Below are 6,000 nucleotides of genomic sequence, written 5' to 3'. Positions count from 1 at the left end.
AGAACACCCTTCCCTTGGTCCGTTTTCGTCCAATCTCTGCCACGGGGCTGAGTAGCAAAAGGCGAGAGGGATGTTGGTATTTTAAAGCAGCCTTCCCCACTAGTGCTGTATCTTTTTTTAAAAAATCCCATTTATATCCCGCCCTTCTCCGAAGACTCAGGGCGGCTTACAATCTAAAGCACAAATCAACGTGCTTAGCAATATCTGCTACATGCCTTCTGCGTTCATTTCCGTAGTTGAGGATTATGGGAGTTGTAGTCCAAGGCGTTCACCCGGATGGACGAGATTATTATAAAGGCGGGGGCGGAGTGTGTGCCCGCATCAGCCTGGAGCATCAGCCTGGAGCGGAGGAAAAAGAAGGCAACATTTGGTTAAGGGTGGAGAACAAAGCTTTGAACTGCCCATCCACCCTCCACTTCTTCATATGGCAACACCGAGCCAGTCCGATGCTTTGCTCTTGAACCCGCAGGAGGTCTACCAGCCCCAGATAGCCGAGCCAAGATCGAGTCCCGCTGGGCACGTTATATCAAGGCGCTGCGGGCACTGCCTAGCGATCCCCAGGCTGATCTTCATAGGTAGGAGGAAGAGGCCAAAGAAAGCAACCGTCTGTTCGCTAATCTTTACGAGTGTGAAGCTTTTCTTGCAGGCGAAAAGCCTCTTGCATCAGCTGCACGAGGTTGGATGAGGTTACGGTGAGGGATAGCCGACGGGCGAGCAGTTAAAACCCACGCCTCTTGAGTGTGTTGGTGTTGTGTGCAGGTGCTGCTACGTCTTGTGTTTTCTCCCGGTGGTGTGACTGTCCATGGTACTATTTGAAGGTGAGATAAGCGGTGGATGCTTGCCTTATTTCCTCTCGTTTTACCTACCAGTTGGTTCGCGCTCTCTCAGCTTTCCAGGTTTGGGCATCCAGACGTGAAGGATTTAATTTGAATTTGTTTTGAATGTAATTTGTTTTAATTGTTTTTAATTTTGGATTTGAATTTAATTTGTTTTAATTGTTTTCGATTTTTTGTGTTCATGGTTTTAACTGCCTTGTAAACCGCCCTGAGTCCTAGGGGAATAGGGCGGTATACAAATCCAATAAAATAAAATAAAATAAATAAGGAGTCGGCACGTTTCGTCGCGGTTTGAACGTGTTCCTGCCCGCGCCCCCCCCCCCCAAAAAAAAATAACATGCACCGAGCCGGGGCAGTCTTCGCCCGGATCGGTTCCCTCGTAAAAAAATAAAGCCTCCCGCCCCGTGTTTCGGGCGTGCACCTTTTTCTGTAGCTATGCACCAAGCGTGCCGGACAGGTACAGGGTTTCCCACGTTACGTGGGCAAGCAGCGCCCAGCGGGGAGAATTGGAGCAACCCTTCCCCCCCGAAATCTCGCTCTGCACCGCAAGCAAGCCAGGGCTCTGCGCCGCAGCCCTCCCCGGAGCTTCACGGCGTGGCTAGCCCAGGGGTAGGCAACCTCGGCTCTTTTATGACTCATGGACTTCAACTCCCAGAATTCCTGAGCCAGCACAGCTGGCTCAGGAATTCTGGGAGTTGAAGTCCATGAGTCATAAAAGAGCCGAGGTTGCCTACCCCTAGGGCTAGACTGAGGAGAAGCAAGAACGTTCCAATCAGCAAAGGGGGCGGGATGGCTGGCAAACGAGCCGACGCGGGAAGGCGGGCCTCTCCGCTGCTCTCCCCCCTTCGAAGCCGCGACCCAAAACTTTCGCTAAAAGTCCTCGGCGCCGACCCCGCAGCGGAGAGTGGGAAGCCAGGCGGGGCTGACAGGCGTGCAGCCGCTTCGCCCCGGCGTCGCGGAGGGCTTGGGGAAGGGAGTTAGCCAGAGCTGCCGGCAGCGAGGTCTGATGCAACTTTCTCGCTGAGCGAGGGCGAGCGGGCGGGGGGGGGGGAAATCCACCTTGACAACGCGCCCGGAGAGCCCGCGCGAGGCACCAGCAGCAGCAGCAAGCATGGCCAGGGTAAGCGGCGGCGGCGGCGGTGCGGGATTCGAACGCGCGGACTGACGATCCCCCCCGCGGCTGTCTGAGGGAACCCGTCTGGGCGCGCGGAATAAAAAGGCGGCGGCGGCGGCGGCGATTGTACTCTGGGGTGAGAGTGGCGTCCGGCCTCTTGCGCGTTAGTTGGAGAGGGAAACGTGCCGCTAAGAAAACCTGAGGCGAAGCGGTAGGAGCTGCCAGCGCCTCCTTCGGCCTCCAGCGCTTTGCGTTGGCTGCTGTCATTGGCCGTACGATGCCAGGCGGAATTGCCTTTGGAAGTCTGGCAAGGATGGCTGCGGGAATCCGGGACCGTCTGTGTGTGTGTGTATGTTTATGTGTGTGTGTGTGTGTGTGTGTGTGTGTGTGTGTGTAAGAGGCGTGGCTAAGGCGTCACTCGCCACTCAGGGGGTCTCTACTGTATGATACAGAGGGTGGGGCCCTGGCCTGCGTCTCTGGCCCGCGGCCAGAGTTGGGGGGGTTTCGTGGCTGTAATTTTCCACCTCACCATGTGTGGGAGGACGTGGAACCGCTCCCACGTGGCAGCTGATGTAACCCCACTTCCCATCCACCGTGCTTTTAAAGCGTTCCCGCATCGTCTCCTGTCAGGTGTTGCTCTGGATCAATATCCCCTCGGGGCTATTTCTCAAACTGTTAGTGAAAGCCTCACCAACTGGACCACAGCAGTGTAGCATAAAGTAAGGAATTTAGCTGAACGGTTGATTTAGCTGAATAAGAGCTGGCTGTTGTCAGTGGTCCCTTTTCTCTCCCCCCCCCCTTAGGACACTGGGCAGTCAGCTGACAATAAAACCCAAGATACAAACAGTTAAATATCTATTTTCATTTCTTTAGGTTGAGAAGATCTTGACAAAAGGAATATTATCTCTTTCCTAAGCAGGAAGGAAGGGGGGTCTAAGCATAAATCCCCAGGAAAAAAATTGCATAGTTTAAGAACAACCTTACAAGTATTTGTAATAATAGTAATAGTAATAGTAATTATTATTATTATTATTATTATTATTATTATTATTATTATTGTTATTGTTATTATTATTATTATTTTATTTATATACCACCCTTCTCCCGAAGGACTCAGGGCGGTGAACAGGGCAAATGTATAAAAATACAAAAATACAAAAGTTAAAAGGAATTAAACATAATGCCCAAGGTAAAAACAGTAAATACAAATATTAAGAACAATAAAAAACCCAACCCATCCCCCATCAGGCCAAGCCGGCTTGTTCAAATAAATGCGTTTTCAGATCGCGACGGAAGGAGCGAAGATCGGGCGCCATCCGGAGCTTGACCGGCAACCGATTCCATAACTACGGGGCGCCCACAGAGAAGGACCTCCCCCTGGGGGCCACCAAACGACATTCTCTGATCGGTGGCACCCTGAGGAGGCCCTCTCTGTGGGAACGCACAGGGCGGAGGAAAGTTGATGCCGGCAGCAGGTGATCCCTGAGGTACTCCGGACCCATGCCATGTAGGGCCTTGAACACCATTACCAGTACCTTGAATCTCACCCGGAAGACAACTGGGAGCCAATGCAGCTCACGGAGCAGAGGTGTAACATGGGAGTATCGGGAGACTCCCAACACGACTCTCGCGGCTGCATTCTGTACCAGTTGGAGCCTCCGAGTGGTCCTCAAGGGCAGCCCCATGTAGAGAGCGTTGCAGTAGTCCAAACGAGAGGTCACGAGCGCATGAGTAAGATACGTTGACAATAGAAGTCAGAACGTACAAGGTTCTTTACTATATTCATTTTCCTTTGCCATCTCTCTTTAACCAAATGCATAAACATCCCTTCCTATTTTCTAGTTGATGGGTCACCAAGGGAGAAAAAAATCAGCCAATATTCATTTCCCAATAAATAGTAACCTCACTCTATCTTGATAAAGATAATCTACCAAAACTCACACTGGGAACTGAAAGAGTAGCAATGTAAGAATAAAATGTAGCCATTGAAAAGTGTGTTTTCAGCATAACAATATACTGTAGTTACTACAGATTTTTGTTTGTGATTCATTTAAATTGCTGTTTTATTTAAAGCATACTGCACCAAACTGTTCAGTCTGTTGCGGATCTCTTCACTTAATAAATGGAACAACTTCCTGATTACAGGAAGTTATTCACATAATAAAATGAGGGTGGGGGAATGTAAAATAAAGAAGTTTAAATAGTAAAAGATTTTGCCATGAGCATTCTTGAGAAGCACAAATGTCATTTCAGATCCAGATTTAGAAACTGAGATAGATTCATTAAAAGAAATAAAGGAACAGAAGTTTCAAAATTACTGTGTAATTTTACATTACATTTCACAACAAAAACAGAAATTTATGTTGCTAAAAGAGGAAAATCTTTCCATTGCATCATAAGCTTTCTGGGTTAGGATCCTTTTCTGAAGTGCATGAAATGAGAAATTGGAGGTGGGAACTTTTTATTGTTGGGACTGTACATTTGTACCCTGCAAATACATGAAAATAAACTACCAGATTTTAGTACAATCTTCTTGCAGAAATGGTCTATCCACTCTTGAGAAGGTGATAACTACAGGTTCATTTTAATATACATGTTATTTTTGTCTAGCAATAGCCATTGTTCTAGTTGCCTTCCAACACATGTTCCCATGTGAGTGAAATAATAATAATAATAATAATAATAATAATAATAATAATAATAATAATAATAATAATAATTAATAATTAATAATAATTAATAATAATAATATAATAAAGTTGGAAGGGACCTTGGAGGTCATCTAGTCCAACCCCCTGCTCAGGCAGGAAACCCTATACCATTTCAGACAAATGGCTGTCCAGTCTCTTCTTAAAAACTTGCTCCCAAGCTTTCTAGGGCTGGCAATTTAAGATTGGGAAGCATATTATGAAGCCTTTGAAGTGAATCGGTAGCCCTCGGACAGGGGTAGGCAACCTCGGCTCTTTTATGACTCATGGACTTCAATTCCCAGAATTCCTGAGTCAGCTGACTCAGGAATTCTGGGAGTTGAAGTCCATGAGTCATAAAAGAGCCGAGGTTGCCTACCCCTGCCCTAGGAGATGGCAGCACCTAACTGACTTTGATCTTAAAAATAGCTTAGTAGGGTCAGGCCTAGTTGGCACTTGCATGGGAGGATCGTAAGTAGACTGAGAAATAAACAAAAAACAAAAGCACCACAGACAGGGCAGAGGCAAACCATTCCGTGCCTTTGATAAGAAAACAATGATGTGCTTGTGGAATAACCAGGAATCAAGTTCAACTTGAATAAATTTACCCTTTGAGTGAATCTGTAACAACTATAGAGAATTGATTCCTGTCAATGTAACCTTATGGCTAAGATGGGGCAACATTTTTCTCATACTATCAGCTAAAATATATCCTTAACTTACAACCATTTGTTTATGACCTTTCAAAGTTACAGCAGCACTGAAAAAAGTCATTTATTATGACTGTTTTCCACACTTATGACTGTTGCACCATCCCCATGTCACATGATCAAAATTTGGCAACTGGCGGTTGCAATCTCCTGGGATCATGTGACCACATTTTTGTGACGTTCTGACAAGCAAAGTCAATAGGAAAGCCAGATTCACTTAACCACTGTGTTACTAAATTGACAACCACAATGATTCACTTAACAACTATGGCAAGAAAGGTTATAAAATGGGGCAAAACTCACTTAACAACTATTTTGCTGAGCAATGGAAATTTTGGATTCAACTGTGGTTGTAAGTTGCGAACTACCTGTGCAGTATTGAACAGCCTCCACTCAAAAAAAAATTTATAAGTATTCAAAGATGAATTAATTGGCTTTCTTTAAAGACTTCTGATTCCCTATATCCATGATGTGTAGCTACCAAAATCTATAGCTAACTATGACGTATTTGGCAGGAAAGCTCCATATATCAGGCCATTACTATTACTATTAGTGCTCCATTGCTGGAGGCCTCTAAGAGGAGACTGGACAGCCACTTGTCTGAAATGGTATAGAATCTCTTGCTCGACTGAGGGGTTGGACTAGAAGACCTC

The 6,000-nt window shown here is 46.4% G+C and overlaps 1 protein-coding gene across 3 annotated transcripts in view; it reads left to right on the top strand.

Annotated features, from left to right (window-relative positions):
- The first annotated feature begins 227 nt into the window (after positions 1-227).
- SLC6A9 (solute carrier family 6 member 9) overlaps positions 228-6,000 on the top strand; it is a 61,607-nt gene continuing 55,834 nt past the window's right edge. Inside the window, exon 1 of one of the 3 annotated variants that reach the window (XM_083358312.1) lies at positions 228-818. The gene's annotated coding sequence lies outside the window, so the exon portion shown is untranslated. Of the gene's footprint in view, positions 819-1,970; positions 2,087-6,000 lie in introns of those variants that run through there. The other 2 variants (XM_083358311.1, XM_083358314.1) reach the window with 2 other exon arrangements.

This window comes from Vipera ursinii (assembly GCF_947247035.1).
Source record: "Vipera ursinii genome assembly, chromosome: 3".
Classification (NCBI taxonomy): Eukaryota; Metazoa; Chordata; class Lepidosauria; order Squamata; family Viperidae; genus Vipera; species Vipera ursinii.
This window is presented reverse-complemented; position numbering and strand designations above follow the sequence as displayed.